Below are 18,210 nucleotides of genomic sequence, written 5' to 3'. Positions count from 1 at the left end.
AACTCACTCTAGCAATCAATAGCTTTCCATGGCACTCAGGTGCGGTCCGCTTGAAATTGGATATGTTAGCCACCCCTTATGCAGAGGGAGGGTTCGCTGCCCCTAATTTTGAGCATTCCTGGATAGCTGCCCAAGCTCACTTTGCAGTGTTTTGGTTGGATCCTGGCGCATCTCATCCTCCTGTCAAACGAGTGTCTGGCGGCCGGGAATCTAGACATCCGTTCCTTGGTTCTCCCCTCCTCAAGCATGAAATTGGAGCCCACTGATCCTACTGGGGTCACAATGAGGGTGTGACAGACTTTGGAGGCAGGTAGGCACCTGCCCCTCATCCATTCCACAGTGACTTGGAACTGCCTGCCTGGGTTCAATTTGAAGGTGCTGCACAGGTACCACTACACCCCGGCTAGGCTGCACCGTATGTTAGCGGAGCGCCCCTCTGTGTGCCCTAGATACACTGCTGACAATTCTGGTTACATTCACATGCTCTGGTCCTGTTCAAGAATTGTTACCTTCTGGGAGGGGGTCTTTGATGCTGTATCCCAGATGCTAGATTGTACTATTGCACCGACCCCAATGGCATGCTGGTTCCATGAGTTCCCATGTACCTGTCGTAACTACAGGAAGTTGGCCGGTCTCTGTATGCTGCTCGCAGCTCGTTGTATATTGCTACTTAGGTTGCACCCTGTTGCTCCCACCTTCGATCAATGTCTTCAAGCTGTACGTTCGGTTTCGGATGTAGAGGAGCGTTGGTCCACTATGCAACCGGCTCTGTGTAGGCCCAGGTAATAAACACAATATAAAAACCAACACAATACTTATGGTAAGTAAACCAAAGTATAAAATCAAATTTAGAATGGCAGCATGCTAGTCAAGCAGAATGAAACCATATTCTTATACTTTTAGAATGACAGGATGTAATTCAAGGTAAGCAGACTCGATTGGTAGTGAACTTTATTACTTATTCAGTTTCATGAATAATATAGTGATACTACTAACATTGCAAGTAAGTACATGACTAAAGTAACTTATTCTCATGTTAGGAATAATAGTTACCCTACCACAATAGTAAGTAGTACTTCGCAACACATGTAACTTATTCTGTTTCAGGAATATGCAGTTACCAACATTACTTTATAGAATAGTGGAACACAATTCAAAGGTAATTAACTTTGTAACACTTATCACTTATTGTATTTCAGGAATATGCTGTTGCAGCACTAACACATAGCATGTAAGTACTTTTCAACACTTGTTATAATTTCTTCAGAGGACTTATCTTTAGCAGTCCTTCCCTATTCTGGGGCATGAGTCTTCTCAGACGCAGAAGGGGAATCCTGGTGGTCCAGGGACCAACATTAGGCAGGTCATAAGGCTCAAATGCAGGAAAGTCAGAGTTCCAAAGGATTTCTTGTCGAACAAGTAACAGACTTTTAGAGTTAGTGGAAGTGTTCAGGGACTTTGTAGAAGGCTCCCTAGATGCTTCCCAGAGTTGGGCCTGGGTGAATGGTATGGATGAACTCACAACTACACAAATTGCCACCCTAGCCACACGAGTGTCGCACATACTTTAGTATTACCTCAAGCCACACAGTACCTCGGCAGTGAAGAAGAGCTAGTAGACTGACTCCTTCACAATTCAGGTCTTAAGACTGATTGGTCCCGCGTCTCCAATTTCAGGACTCCCAGCTCACATGGAAGAAGGGTCGGCAAAGGCAGCGTTTACACAGCAGGCATCTCTGGTCGTTGGAATCGGCTACAGCCGTCCTCTATTCTTCCTCATTGGCTTCAGCTCCAGTGGTCGGCTTGACTTCAGCTTCCAGATCCAAGCCATTTATCCAGGAACCCAACCAATCGGCACACGTGCTACATTCAAACTTTGGGGGGTGGCTGTTAAGACAGCCAGCCTCCCAATTAGGACTGGTTCCAGGCACGCATGCCACAAGACAAAGGGCTGCAGAGTTTCGAACTTGTCACTCATTTCCTGTCCTCTGGAGCCTCTGTGGGCTACAGTGTTCCCGCTGAAAACCAAAATAAAACCAGGACCCCTGCCCCTTTGAGGATGGCAGACAACCCAAGGACAAGCAAACTAAAAATTTCGAAAAAAAAAAAAGAAAGATGCCACCATTCAAGATGAATGGTGACCCTTCTGTGCATTACAGCAGCTGGTTTGACAGCCTGCGAGTAAAAATCACACAAGTCAGTAGAACACGTCCACTGCCACCAACCATAATTGTAAGCTTGTCAATAACAGAAATGCTACAGGAGCAGTGAGAAAGGGGATACTATGTATCTCCTCGGCACTCAAAATAAGGTTGGGGTGCTGATCTCACAATGGGGGTTGTAGAAAGGATAAAAAGCATCTTATCCTTGGGAACAGTAGTTCACACAAGGAAACCAAGAGAAAATAAAAGGGGAGACCACTGGGCACCCTAGCAACACTGCACAGAAAATGTGTGCTGCAGTGGGAAAATGAAGATGCCCAAAAAGTTATAGGAAAGTATCATTGCAAAAATAAAGTATGGAGAGTCCTAAAAGGGACACCCGTAAAAGTAAAAAAGGGTTAGTGGGGAAAACGTTTCCCACTCACTCAAATAGAAAAACAATCCACAAGTCAGCAAAAAGTGCTGGGAGGCTCTCGGGTGAGGAAGATTTAAGAGGAACTCTGGGAATTCAGGAGTCCACAATGAGTCCACACAGTGAAATCTACAATGATTACACCTAGACATCAAAGTACAAAAATACTCTATTATAGGTCTGAATAAACACTAGGAAAATGAATGAAACGGGTATTATCACACAACACTCTTAAATATAAAACATGGATGCTATATTTGCTTTGTGTGACACATTGATGCAAGAACCATGTGATCTAAAATGTATACTGGCGAGAGTAGTAGATCTTATATCGCAAACAACCAGGGGACCGCAGCCCCAATGCTGTACAACGAAGTGCTGGGGTGCAATATGTCATTGCTCTCAGACTGTGGTACACCATTGTCACTCCCTTCTAGTTCATCATACATAAATGAGGGTTCAAACGTAGACACTGAATTACCTCTCTAGGTGTCGCAAAACATTTCGGAAAAACAGAATTGTGACTGGGCAAATATGCATCAAAGGTAAAGACTGCTAAATAATAGTGCAAATTAGCACAGATAAAGCCAAAAATCCGACGCAACATTAAGCACATTCTATCCAGAGATGTCGGAATTGCAGCTGGCTACTGTGAATGAGGGGAAGATACCCACCACCTGGCTTATAATAGTTTTCAGAAACAGACTAAGGTGTCAGACTACCAATAGCAAGAGTGGTGACCGTTAGGCTGACCAGGCACAGGACTATAAACTTCAGTCTGAACGCTAACCCACAAAATGGGTCATGTAAATTAAGGGAAACCAGGTCATTTTATAGAAAACGACAGTTGGTATAGCAGAATCGGTACAATACCACCGAAGGATGTAATATACCCCCAGCAAAATGCTTGACTCCCCACAAATGCAATTCTTTTAACAGAATTATTTTTTCTAATGGATTGTGTCCTCCCGCGTATTCCTCATCTGATATTTGTGAGATACGAATATCATAGATGAGGAATACGTGGGAAGAACATCCAGTCGAAAGAACGTTACAGTTGGTAAGTAACTTGTTCACCTTTAGTAATCGTCCCTTCTTAAATTGATCAAACTTGTTACAACTAGTACATTTGATTCCGAACCTAAATATAATAACTTCTGCAGATATTAAGAAGGTGGACATGCCGAAGATGGGGGAAGTAGCACCAACTGAGTTGTAGCAACCTTCATCTCACCAATTATTATCCAACGTGATTGCCTACTGTGATAAGTTTGTGCAATTGGGGTTTGAGATGCAGGTTAATCTCACAACCCCTGAGTTAACGCCACTTCCTGAACAAAATTCATTTTTTCTTATATGATATGCAAGGAAAAGGTGGGGGCCATGGTTATAGTGCACAGGTGAGATCTATGCAGAGCACAAACTATTGACCAAGTCCCCAAAGCGTGGAACCAAATGTATGTCTTGGAACATGAGGGTGTTCTATTCTTTTATGGTGAATCCTGAAGGAGGGGCTTTACTAAATTCAGAGGACATTTTTGTGTTACAAGAGACGTGGGTGGTGGGAAATTTGCTGATGGCTTCATGTTAACAACTCTGCTGGCAAGCAAAGGAAAAGGCCAACCTTTTGGTGGACTGTGTATAGGAACTAGAACGATTTACGAGGTGGTGCCTTCATGAAAGTGGTTTAAACTTGAAAAATGTTCTTGCTGTGGTGATCAGCAATTTTCTTACTGTCCACTCAAAACCCTGATTATGACTTTGTACAACCCCCCAGATGGAAATTCCTCTAATGACCTACTTGAGGGTGTAACCAAGATATTGACGAAATGGTTCAAGGAAGAATCGCCAGGGGAGAAGGCTGTGATTTTGGCAGGTGACTTCAATGCCCATTGTTTATCAATGGAAGATCTAGAGGTTGGAACTTTTTGGGGATGATAGTATGTGTTAAGATGAACATGTGTAGTAGAAGGCATTCTATCCTTTTGGAGAAAGGGAAAAAATGGTCAATAGCCTTAAATGATTTCAGCATGCATCCATTAGCTCCAACTGATGATTGCCTGAATTTGCGCACTTGGCCAGCTAGAGGGCAAGCATCCTGTCTAGATGCCATCTTCGCAACCCAAAAATGTATATACAAGGAAGGCTAAGTATGAGGTGAAGTTTAACATGAGTGACCACGTGGCACTGTAAGTTACACTGGCACGCCCTAGGGTCCCAATTAAGAAGTAGCAACACCCAATTTGCAGGGCAATCGTATGAGATGGACGGTTGCAAATATTGACCATGCCAATAAAATGTTGATGTAGTTGACTCAGCAAGCTGGAGAGCAGGGAGTAAAAACTCTGCAAGTTATCTCAGACCTGGCACAGAAGATTACTGATGCTGTCAAATTAGGTATGAGAACTCACTTTATTCCAGATCATAAGGAGAATGTTTATGATGCAATAATATATAAGTTAAAGAAGGAACATTGCAGAAGTTCCCGATTGATTACAAAAGCGAAAGCCTTAAAACATGAGGAAACGGTGTTGGCCCTGAAAAACTGCAGACCAAATCCAGATCTCTAGAGACATCCGAAGTTAAATAAAAGCAATTGGAAGATGATATACAGATTCATTAGTCCTAAAGACGTTAAGAGCTTGTCAATGATACTGCACTCATATAGCGAAAAAGTGCACCCCAGTGAATATAACTGAAGCATCCTGGACAAAATATATTGGTAACTTTCAGCACAGAGGCTGAAAGAACAGAGCAAATTCACATAGGGCAGTAGCTTTTAGGAACAGGTCAGCTTACATTTGATGAGAACGAAGTAGATCGATTAATTATAAAATCAGAGCTCCTTGACCGGATAATTTACCAAATGTTGTGATCAAAAGTGATCCAGTGTTGTGGGCAAAGTTCTTCTACCAAGCCTTTGCAGCTATTGTGAAGTGTGGTGACGTTCCTGAAAGCTGCTGATTCTCCATTCTCATTCGAGTCCATAAAGGCCCAAGAAACGATCCGAAGAATTATAGACTGCTGCTGATGTTGGACGCCAGCAGCAAACCTTTTGCAAAAATACTCTCGAGGGACCTAGATGGGGTGATGTGAGAACAGACTATTGCTTGATCTGACCCAAACGGGTTATCGTAAGGGCTGTAGCACAGTGCATTGCATTTGGCCCATTAAGTTATTAGTGGAGACTGAACACCTGGTGCTGGCTTACGTTTCTTTGGTGGATTACTTGTGTGCGTTCGATCGGGTCAGCCGTCCAGATTGTGGGAAAAGTTAACATCTTGGGGCATTGATCGAAAACTCTTCAGTTTAATTAAGGAACTATATATAGACACCCCAGTCACATTAAGAACATCTCAAGCTGGCTCGCTTACTCATTCGATACACTAATCTGGGGCTGAAACGAGGCTGCGTGCTTGCACCAACGTTATACAATGTTTACATGAGTGATTTATTTAATGCAGTGCAGACCTGTGATAACTTCCCACAAAACTAGCTTGCCAACCTGTCCGGTTCCTATGCTATGCCGATGATACTGTGTTAGGCAACATTGTATGTAGTAACCCTGTGGGAGACTACACTAGCCTTGTCCTGTTGGCAATAGGCAACCCAACCTTTGGTTTAGGTCTGTACTACACAAGTTGGTAGAGTGACTAAGCAGCCAGACCTATCTCAAGAGGGGTCAGTGTAAGCTGTAGAGGTGTAACATAGAGATTCACAGTGAGAGGTATTAAAATAATTTTAAACTCGGGGTTTCTTATTAAAAAAAATGAGTAATTTAAGTCAATTTTAAAATAAGCCTTCTTTATAAAGGGCAATATGGAACAACAAAATACACTCCTTCAGTTCCAATTAAGTAAGCAGATAGCCTTTTGGTATGGCACAGACACTTCCTACACCCTGAAGTGACTTCAATTGCTAGGACACTGTGGACATTGATGTATCACTTTACACTTGAAGGCAATACTGAGTTTGTGGAAAAAGGAATGGGTTAGGGAAGGAAACAAAGGTTATCCAGTTTCTCCAAACAGGTAAGCACTTTTCAATCTCCCAATGAAATATAGGTTAACCCTTTCCCAGCCATACAAGTAAGGTATGTATGACTTTTTTTAGGGACAGATCGACACAAAGTCAGAAGATAAGAGTATTCAGGGAGCCAGGACAGCCAATGTGAATTGAACAAAGTCTAGGGGAACTGAGGCACTTGACGATAGCACAAGTCTTGCACAATGTTAGAGTTTTGTTGTAAAAAGAAATCCCTGTTATGACACAAACTGGGAGGCTTGTGACGAGCAAAGATGCAAGCAACTCTGCAAATGCAATTCTCCAGTGAGAGCAAGCAAGCTACACACAAGAGGTAAGTACCCCTAGTTACACTGTACATGGAGTCTGAAGAAAAGGTTCCTGCTGGCTTCTGTTTCTGTTGTAGTCCTGCAGATCCTGTTGTTCCTGGGCCTCAGTCATGGGGACAATAGGGAGGATGTCTCGGGACTCCTGCACTACGGTTTGAATGTCGGCGGCAGCAATAGGCACACTTCAGATCAGCGGTACTTCAGTGTCAGCTACTCGCAAATAGCACCATCGGGGTTCTTGGACACCTTTTGGGTTTTCCTTGCTTCTGGGGTCCAGCACTCTGTTGTGGTTCAGCCTTGGATAGTCATGCTTCAAGGGAGCCCTTAGGATCTTCCTGGAGCTCCGGTCCAGCTTAAAAATGATACTTTATTCTGGTGTTCCTGTCCCCTGGCACTTGGTTCCAGCAGCAGGGAAGAAGTACAACCAGCGGGGAGGGGGTTCCAGTCAAGTTCGTCTTGGGGGTCAGTTGGTCCCACCAACCCAAGGGAAGAAGTCCTCCTTTCCAGCCTTCTCTAGGTGATTCAAAATTTGGAGCTTCAGCCCTGCAGCAGGGCAACACCGGGCAAACCAACGGTCCAGGAGGGTGTAGCAAGCTTCTCTTCCAGTTTCTTCTTCGATTCCTTCATCCAGGTCGACTCTGCCCTCCATGTAAAAGACCTCGCCTTTTATGCAAGTTTCTCCCATTCATTCGCAGCCGAGCTGTCACTTACATAGCAGTGCGGCTGTCCTCCAAGGACAGCCAGCCAGCCAATCACCTTTGGGTGCATTCCTGTAACTAAGGAGACTAAGCACAGGGAGTTTTGGGAACCTCCCTCGCTTCCTGCCCTGCCAGACACGTTGGAGCCAGAGGCAGGCTTCACCAGTGAATTCCGCCAAAGACAAACCTAACAAAGGGACCAAACCGGGTTTGGCGCGCAGAGTAAATCTCAAGAAAGACTTTACAAGCAAGAAATGGCGAAAAAAGAAGACAAAATGGGCACCTGTCAGTGCAATACTGCAGCCTGTGTTAAACGCACAATGGTAGGAAACTTAAACCACTGCCACATGCCATTAATTTTAGTAAGGGTAACCTAAAAATGTTACATGAGAAGGTAGACAAAAGGGGATGCTAATTAACCCTCCAGCACTCTATGTAAGATAGTTGTCATGACCCTTGCCCCTGGCAAGTCAGCCTTCCAGTTAGGGCCAGGTCAAAGGCCTTAAAACCTCATCAAAGATTCTCTTGGAGTCAGTCCTGGCACCTTTGGCGCCAGGCTCATAACCATCATGAAGACCAACATTAGAATGGGACTATTTACTTGGGACTATTTAACTTGTGGGGGGCGTTGTGGGGTGGGGGGTGGGGGGGGGGTTCAGCCAACATGGAGGCACACACATAGCTCAGTTACAAGGAACTGAGCTATGCGGTCTAGCCTTTCGGGTGTGGCAGGCCTGGGACTACTTTACCTGGACTACTTTGGGTGTGGCAGGCCTGGGACTAATTTACCTGGAATACTTTGGGTGTGGCAGGCATGGGACTATTTTACCTGGACTACTTTACCTGAGACTATTTAAACCACACCCAAACAGCAGAACATGCTTTGCGTTATTCTGCTGTGGGCAGCGTAACGCTCACTGTGTCCAGTTCTTTGATGCCAGCTTACCTGAAACCAAGGACCTGCAGAGAGAGAAAGAACACTACGAAACTTACCTGGAACAGTATCCCGTCTTCAATCCATCGCTGACTTCAGTTCTACGCACCTGAAGGTACTAACTCCATCATCCGGCACAGCATGCATCCTGGATTACCATAACCTGGAAAGAGGAAAAAGAAAGACAGCATTAGTAAGCGTTTACTCACGTTTCCTCCTGAATGAAGAAAGCCACACAATTCTTTCCTGGGTAGTCATCTCCTGGTCAGTATCATTGCTGGAACATTACGGCGCTCAGCGAGGAACATCTCAACATGCAAGGAGAGAAAAGACACAGGTTAGCAATATAAAAGGCAAAACGGCGCAGCGCATCGCGCAATACTCACCGGACAGCATGGCGCACACTGCGCTTTCGCCTACCGGCCGACGCTCATCTTCAAACTCCATGACAACACCAAAATACCTTTCCATACCTCAAAGGAAAGAAGCAATACATTATTCGAACTAAGAGGAACATAAGAACTGCATATAAAGACCGTAAAGCAGCAAACCTACGGAGTCGCAGCAGGCCTAGATTCCCACAGGGGGGCTTGCACCAGTGAAGTAACCTGGTCGCTGCTCGGCCCCCACCCCTCCCCCCACAACTATGCGCCCCAGCCACAAGGAGCAGGACGCAGAATCCACCTTTTACAATATTAAGACCCATCTTTAACCAGAGGCCTTACCAAGGGACCGGGAGAGGGTTCGAGAGTGCAAATCATCCAACCAGGGCTGGGTGGCGTCCCTGTGGATACCAGGTGAGCGTAACAATAGTTTGTGCCTGGTCTACAAAGAGAAAAAGGTAAGTAAATTCAATTTCCCTTTACTACTCTTGGAAACAGTAGTTTATCCAAGAGAAGGTATTTAAACCTTAGTAGAAATCCAAAGGATTTCTCTGACACTGCACTGAGGGTGCTGTTACAATACAAAAATATGCCTATGGAGCTTATCAGAAACCCATAAGAAACAGAGACCAAATAATAGAAAAATACATGAGTGGGAAAAAGGTCTTGCTCTCTCCAGCATATGTCCTGCTAACTTACCATCCTTATGGACCAGACCGCATTGGGGTTGGAGACCCTTGATGGGTTTAGAAAAATATGCAGAGGATAAGGGGTTAAAGATCAATCTGAATAAGACCAAAGTTATGATCCTGGGAGGAAGAAAACTAAAGTCTTACATCTAGTTGGGATCATAAACCACCGCGTCTGAAGATTAATAAATTACAGATGCCTTTTTCTAAAGGTGGGCTGGGAGTCTCAAATTTCGAGGCATACCATCTGGCTTTTATGGCACGTACTTTATTTGCCTTTCTTAAATTAGAGCAAGAGGACTGGTTATGTGCAGAGGCTAGCCATGTAGGCCCATTATCGCCTAGGGCTCTGCTGACAAGTAACCTATACAGAACAAAGATGGAGGATTCTTTGACTAGGAGTTTACGGCATTTGTGATTGATCTTGGATGAATATTTGGGTTTCAATGCATTGAGAGATCCAAGTGCTTCAGTTTGGCTGAATCAAAGTGTGTCACATGACTGACTGGAAAGTTTTGTTCTGGCATGATTGGTTCCTAGCTGGGGTGCAGTGGATTGGGGACCTTTTCAATGGAATGATTTGGATGACGGCTAGAGAGATACGGATGAAGTTTGATATTCCTACTTTTTGTCTGGCAGACTATCGGAAGATCAGGGAGGCGGTGGGTGAAGTGAATATGGAAGAATCAATGTGGATATGCTTGGTTGGAAGCCAGGGGTGAGTGGTTGTGGCCTAGTTAGCTATGTTTATAGACTAATTGTGTCGAATTATGGGGCAAATGATGCTTTGAGATTGGATTGGAACCAGAGGATTGGTGAAGATATTACAGAAGATCATTGGTCACAAATTTGTGAGAATGTGAATTTGTGTTCTTTAAGTCTTGCTGAAAGATCGCGTCAAATTAAGATTTTAAATAGAACATATTGGACGCCTGAGAGACTGATGAAAAGGGGGATGAGTGATGGCTCCGAATGTTCGGCATGTTTACATGAGGTTGGCACCTTTGAGCATATGTTGTGGGAATGTTCAAGGGTGAGAGGTATGTGGTTCGAATTTGACCAGAGTTGTGAAAATATTCTTGATGAAAAGATTCACATGGATTTTAAGGCCATTGTGCTAGGCAGTGGTGATAACCTGGATGACTTGAGTACTTCAGAGAAAATTGATCTTTCGGGGAGAAATGGTGGGGGAAGAAGCTGATTTTGAGACATTGGAAAACGTCTGCTACTGTTACAATTGAGATGTGGATTGCAGAGATGCATATTCTAGCAGAAATGGAAAGTGTTGTATCGAAGGGAGAAGAAAAGTGCTTTATTCAACAAGATCTAGGGTAAATTCTTTTTTGTATTAGGCCTGATTTTTTAATATGTTGTAACTCTTTTGGGGGGGGGGGGTTGGTTTATATGTATATAGTTTGATGATCCTTGTTGTGATTAATGCATATTGCTTTATTTATGTATCTCAATATTGAACATTTTTGAGAAAAAAAAAATCTAGTTGGTATCTAGAAGAGACAAAGCTTGATGTGGTAGATTTGTACGTATATCTTGGTTCTTCCTTTCCAGTGACTTCTAGCAGCAATGCATACAAGCTGCTTGCACAGATGAAGGCTCTTGGTAGAGGGCAGGTTATTCAAAATGTCCATCAATGTGGGGGAAGCATCGGGGTTATGTGCGAGACGTATGTGAAAAGCACGGTGCCTGCAATACTATATGCCTTGGAAACTTTCCCGGGAAAATACATAAAATGCTTGGATCTACTAGAGGTCAGGCTACTTTGTTAGATCGTAGGGGTCCCCCAGACCGTTCTGGTCAAGGCGTTGCATCTCAAACTGAGTCTGACTTTGTTGAAAACCTGCTGGAAGATCGCTGGATGCTCTCTATACATAAGCACGATCCATAAAATACACGAGGCGTTCATCCTAAGATACTCTGGTAGACCACACGAGATGGTTAATTGGCAGACCAAAGGGAGCTCTGATAAGTCGAGCATATAGCAAGCTAAGCTCCAATAAACTAAATTTGTCTTTGGTTGAGGCAGAAGAGAGAGCATTTTATAAAAAAGCTAAAATTAAAATCAGTTTAGAATGAAAGTGAAAAGCATGGAACAATTAAGTAAAAAACAGATGCATAGAAAATACAAAGCAGGGCTTTCTACTAAATATCCCACAAAGTTATCTAACAAAATGGTCTAGTGTAAAATTGCACAGGTTCATAGTATACCTGCGCTTTAACATACTACCGGTACAAGAATACATTGGCGCATGGAGCGGTATGTCCCGTGACAGATGAAAATGCAGATTATGTTCTGACCAAGTAGAAACAGCGTGACATATCCTTTCTGGCTCCAAAGGTCTCCTTCTCCAGTAGAGGAAAAGCTACTGTGGCTTTCAAAATGAAGTGAGTACCAATAGGTGATCAATTTTCGTCATCTTTATGGGCAAATCCCTGGTCATCACTGCTGCTGCCCATCATATTTGAGGGCAATTCGTAGGCAAACTAAAACTTCAGTGGGTAAGCACAGAACAAGGTCCAGCCAATTAGAACTGCCCCATGTGCGAAGGCAAACAGATTCTTAGATACAGGAGTTTAGACTAGAGTATGGTTTTAACAATGAATTGAATGATTGTAATGTTTTTAAGAAATGTATAGTTAAGAATTGTATTTGCATGTGTTTAACAATTTCTACATGCGTAATAGGCATGGAATTAGCCAAATGAACAAAAATGTAAAGACAAAAAAATCGCTTCGCCCTGCATGGCATGATGGGCCCAGCGTTTGGTCTTGCGGTCCTTTAGAGTTTTCGGCCTAAACAGTTTGCAAGACTTGCACTGTTTTTCGCTGTGATCCCTAAAAAGGCAAAGGTTACACACTCGGTGTGAGTCCTTCAGGAAAACTTCCTGTTGCAGGAAGAACAGAATTTAAAAGGAGTGTTTTCCATAGTGTATGAAGATGGCAGCCTGGCGAAATGTATGCCAGTGTAGGGGAATATTACATTCTCTAAGTGAGATGGAATATGAACCTCCCCCCCCCCCCTCCCCCCCCGCTCTCCCTACTGTGCAGGGCCAAGGCACGTTTGGGCTAGAAAGGATGCAGACAAAGTTTGCCGAGACGGTAGTCTTTGTCGACGGATGGTCTTGTCCTCGAAAGTCGTTGCTGGAGAACTTGCGGTATACGGTTGTCGAAAGGACCAAGAAAAACTAAGTTTAAACTTTTACTAAGTAATGTCATCGGCTAAGAAGGAACTCTGTGTTATGCATCAGTCTATGATGGTGGAAAAAACAATTTGAGGGACCGTAACGTGTGAAGGGCCATGGGTACACTGGACGTTACTAGGGATAGTATTACTGGCATGCCCTATCGACTTCCCTTTTTGAATTTGAAAACAAAATGTAATGCTCTGCGGCTACCACTAGATGTCGGCCTATGCATAGCATATGAATCTATGCAGATGCAAGCATCAGAAATAAGATTACGGTGAGTAATGTGTCGCATATAGTCACCTTTAGTTATAACAATGCACACAATTCACCTATGTACCTAAAAAGGAAGGTGAGTAGTTAAGCAATTGGATTACAAGTTCACAGGAATAGGAGCCCTCACATTATCAGTCCCACCATAAGTTGAATGTGGTCTTGTGCCCAAAAGTTGAGTTCCTTTAGGAGAGGGGACAAAGTTAAGAAATGTTCCTGTCAGGATGAACAATGTACCAGACTTCTAAGGACTTTTGCAGATAAGTAAAGTACTTTTACAATCTCTTTGAGCAGCTTTTTTAATTAAAAGTTTAAAAAGCATTGGAATGGAAAATAAATTCCATTTTTACAATGGAGGAGATGGGGGGCACCAGTAAGAATTGCAACACTTACTCCGATTTTTCAAAAGGACTTAGCATGTCGAATGGCTGTCGCTGGAGGTAGGTTTTCCAACCATTGTCTCGATTAGAATATTCGCAGGAGCTGCGGGTGCTAGGACATTTCCGGTCAGGTCCAGGAGCTGAGTGCAACATATTTCCAGTGAAGGAATGCAGCAGTCCTCAATGCAAGCCTCTTCTGGACAGTCTACCAGACAGGGGGATGGGTGGTTTCAGCAACAGTCACCGCTCACTGGCGACAGCAGGTGTCTCTCCAGTCACGAACAAAGGAAGCCATCCAGAACTTGATCTATGGATGCTGGGACACTGAAACTTGGTAGGAAGGCAACTTGTAGGACAAGCTGGCAAATAAGAGTTCCCGGCAAAAAAGTGTAACGGGTACACTAGTGGCACAGTAGTCCAGAATGGAGCTGGTCAGTCCACCGGGTGGTCCAGGACACTTCCAAAGGCTCCAGTCTGCAGTAGGTGTCGATCCCAACAGTCCAAAGGGTCTTCTGAGATCAGGAAGACCAGCAGGGCTTCACCGGGACAGCAGCAAGAATGATCAATAGGCCTCTTCTGGATTCATCCTCATGTCTTCCATTGCCTGCACAGCTACGCAGGATACTTGTCTCCTCTTCTGATCTGTTTAAACTGGCTGCAGGACTCATCTTATACTAAATTCATGCGAGTGATCAAACAGATGCCTTCCAATAGGAAGGATCTGCACCACTCATGCACACCAGCAGTGGTCCATTCCTGGACCACTGTGGGGCTGAATCATGCATGCTTACTTCACTCACTGGCATGGCACACATGGCATGCACTCGCCTGCAAAAACAGCAGCTTTCCTAGGCAAATGCTTGCCCATAAAAGGGAATTCCTGACCTGAGAAGGCAGGAAGGAGGCCAAAGGACAAAATGGCCAAAGAACAAGCCAAAGATCTCGTGGCACGGCCATCTAACGGCACTAGCCACTGTTAGTAGCCAAATGTGGTTAATGTGAATGGGCACAATAAAAATATAGTAAAAATGAACTGCCGCCACCAGCTTGTCTTTAGGCACATTTAAAAGTAACAAAGAAATTCCTTTGGTACAAGCCTAGGGTGATACAAAATAATTCCCATTGTACTGCATTGAAAGATGCTGTGCGCAATATGAAAGTTACCCAAACAGGTAACATGTCAAAAGACAAACTTTATTTACCAGTGCTGACAGTCTGAAGGACTAGTCCATTTACCCATAACAAATGAGCAAAAAGGTCAGTGTAAAAAGTCAGGACATGGTGTAAAACAAGAGCAAAAGGTTTGGGGGTTGTTGGGGAAAGTATTTCTAAAGTCCAACTAAGGAATTCATAAAAATATCATCTGCAGCAGTACAAATATTCCACTCTTAGTATAAGGCGGTACCACCTGAGAATGTTGGTACAATGGACAGAGCAGCAAGGCTTATCTTGGGAGGGAGAGAATGCTGTAGGTCAGTACAAAGAAATTGTAGTGTACATACCATCCAAAGAAACCCAGATACAATATGTATTGTACACATAATGGTTTATTTTAAATACAAGTAGGCCAAGATAAATCTTGTGTGAGTAATGTCACGCAAGTCATAAAGGCATTTACAAAAAACTCAATACGTATAGTATACAAACCAGAGTATAACGTTGTTAAGAATAGCAATAAGCGGTCAAGTTGAGTCAAACCTAATGTTACATATTCATAATGTCATTAAGCGGTTTAGACCAACACTGTTAAAAGTAGGTATCTTGCAACCTATGTAACTTTCTTCTGTTAGGAATGGATACGGGTTACACCACCACAGTTACTTTTAAGAACACAGTTCAGAGAAAGTAATTTAACTTATATACTTTTTAGAGGGTCATCCATCTGCCCATGGACAAGTAGGAACCTACTATTCGAGGGGATTGGGTCCTCCGACGTATTCCATATCTATGACATGTAATCACCACAGCTGTGCTGCTTCGGAAACTTTTTCGGCTCCTGCGTCGATGCGCCGTCGTCGAGGACCTCGTCCGACGTCATCCGATGTGATAAGTAGGACGCACGACGCCCATAGCCTCAGTTCCGTTTTTTCCGCGAACGTGTTGCTTTGTGTTTCTCGGTTTAAACGCCTCGACTCTTTGGAGTTCTGTTCTTCTCGGTTCTTCGAACCTGTTCGTTTGTGAAAATCCTTCTGAAGATGTCTACTTCGTCTTCGACCCCGCGTCCGGGTTTCAAGAAGTGCGGGGAGTGTGGGTCCAAGATGTCGGTGACGGACTCGCACAACGCCTGCCTCTGGTGCCTCGGGGAGGCCCACGACACGGATGACTGTATCAACTGCCAGTCGCTCACGTCCAAAGCCTTACGCGAACGTAAGAAGAAGTTGTCGGTAGGTCGGGTGTCCAAGCCCCGGAAGTCGAAGTCTGCGGGGCTTTCGACGGATGATTCGAGGGGTGACTCTCCGTGTCATCGTCGGAAGTCTCGTGGGTCTCCTAGGAGTCGGTCTCGCCACTCCTCTGCCTCTTCGAGGCATTCTCGGAAGCGCCGACATCGGTCGTCTTCCAGGTCCTCTTCGGAGGGCTCTGCCCGGCACGTCGCTTACCCCTCGGGCCGTGCGACACCGGAGGAATGGGCTTCCTTCGGGAAGCAGATGTTGGCGATTCTTGAGTCGCAGGGTACTCAGCCGTCCGCGCCCCCGAGTGGGGTCGGTCGTGTGAGGTCGAGAGACACCGCTCGCAAGAGTGGTCGGCACGAGTCACGGGAGTGGTCCCGTTCGGACAAGGGGACTCGTTCTCGACGTACCCGTTCCAGGTCCCGGTCCTCGACGCGTTCGAGACCGTGTGCACATGTGAGGTCTTCGAAGAAGGCTTCGACGTCTGTGGCGTCGAGGGCGTCGACAGGCTTTCTCGAGGCTCTGGCTCCGAGGAAGTCGTCGACGCTCAGGTCGTCGAGGGACACGCTCGGGGCTCCGGCCTCGAGGGCTGTGTCGACGCCGCCGATTCTGGAGGCGCTGCATCTGACGTCGACGCCGATTTCCTCGACGCCGATCCTCTCGGCGCCGATGCCGGTTCTCTCGACGCTGGCGCCGATTCGCTCGACGCCATCGACGCCTTTCGTGTCGGAGGTACCCCAGGGCACGGGTGGACCCCCTAGGAAGGCTCTGGTTAAGAGCAAGCACTCTCGAGTGCCTTCTTTTCGCCACCTGGACTATATTTCAGAGGCGGATGAGGATTCTGATGGCCTGGTTCCTAGTCAGGTTCCGGATGACATTGTCTCGGGCCATAGTCAGTTTGACGAGTTGAGACAGTCACTGCATGATGCCAGTGGACTGGACACCTCTCCGGAGATGGAGTTTTGTAGGCCTGAGCCTGGCTCTCATGCTGATTCCTCGTACCGGCGCCTTATGGCTAGGGTTTCTGAGTACTTGGGATGGTCTGCTCCCCCAGGGGAGTTTGTGCAGGATGATCTGACAGACATCCTTGATGTTGGTCCCCCAACTGACCCGGTTCTGCCGTTCCATATGGCTTTATAGAGAAGGGTGGTGGCGGCTTGGACTGCTCCGGAGAGTCTCCCGGCGGTGGGCAGATCCTTGTCGCGAAAATACCGTCCAGCCAGTGGCGACCCCTGCTACTTGACCAGGCACCCCACTCCGGAGAGTTTGGTGGTGCAGGCGGCCACGGCCCCGGCGAAGCCCCTACCATCCCTCCTGATAGGGACGACAAACGTTTTGATGGCTGGGCGAAGAAAGTGTTTTCTTCTGGTGGTATGGCGCTTCAGGCGGCCAACTCCATTTGTGCCTTGTCACGTTTCACGCACTCTGTGTTGCGTTAGCGGCTGAACATGTTCCCGAAGGGGATGAACGGGATGGTTTCCTTGCTATGGTCCAGGATGGTAAGGATGCCATGTGTGAGTCCGTTCAGTCGGGTTTGGACTTAGCTGAATGCGTCAGTAGGTCCATGGCGGCGAGCACCGTGATACGCAGGTTTGCGTGGTTGCGGAAGTCGGGGTTTGCCCCTGATGTGCAGTCCCGGCTCCTCAACATGCCCTTTGATGGTGAACACCTTTTTGGCAGCAAGGCTGACGAGAGCCTTGAGAGGTTGCAGACCTCAAAAGCTGCAGCGAAGTCGTTGGGCGCTGCAGTTCGCCAACCTCCGCCTTTTCGTCCTAGGGGACAGCAGTGGAGGGGTGGTTCCTTTCGCTATTACTCATCCTTCAGTAAAGCGAGAGGAGCTGGCAGTCAAAGAGGCCTACGCAGGGGTACCAGAGGTGGACGATATGGTACCCGTGGTGCCAAGGCCGCTCGGGCAGTTGCCTCTTTGCCCTCAGGTAACGCCGCAGCCGCTCCCACTCAGTCGTGAGGCCATGTCCCATGGTTCGCCGGTTGGGGGAAGGCTGGCGCAGCATCTTGTAGAGTGGCAAGCCATTACTTCAGATGTGTGGGTTCTGGAGATCATAACCCATGGCTACTGTCTTCCTTTTCGGCACAGGCCTCGCGACAATCCACCGGGGAACCTTTCTTTGCAGAGTCCGGATCCGCTCCTTGCGCAGGAAATTCAAGCCCTGCTGGAGAAAGGCGCCATAGAACTGGTGCCTGTAGCGGAGAGGAACAAGAGATGGTATTCCCCTTATTTTTTTGGTTTCGAAGAAAGACGGGGGATTGAGACCCATCATGGACTTGCGCGGTTTGAACAAACTCCTCAGGAAGGACAAGTTCAAGATGGTTACTCTCTCT

At 45.9% G+C, this 18,210-nt stretch overlaps 1 protein-coding gene across 1 annotated transcript in view; it reads left to right on the top strand.

Moving 5' to 3' along the window:
- The window catches only part of LOC138472262 (ATP-dependent RNA helicase DDX19B), an 857,647-nt gene that overhangs the window by 590,646 nt on the left and 248,791 nt on the right, over positions 1–18,210 (top strand). The window lies entirely within an intron of this gene.

The sequence above is a fragment of the Ambystoma mexicanum genome, chromosome 8 (genome assembly GCF_040938575.1).
Source record: "Ambystoma mexicanum isolate Mex_15411 chromosome 8, UKY_AmexF1_1, whole genome shotgun sequence".
Lineage (NCBI taxonomy): Eukaryota > Metazoa > Chordata > Amphibia > Caudata > Ambystomatidae > Ambystoma > Ambystoma mexicanum.
This window is presented reverse-complemented; position numbering and strand designations above follow the sequence as displayed.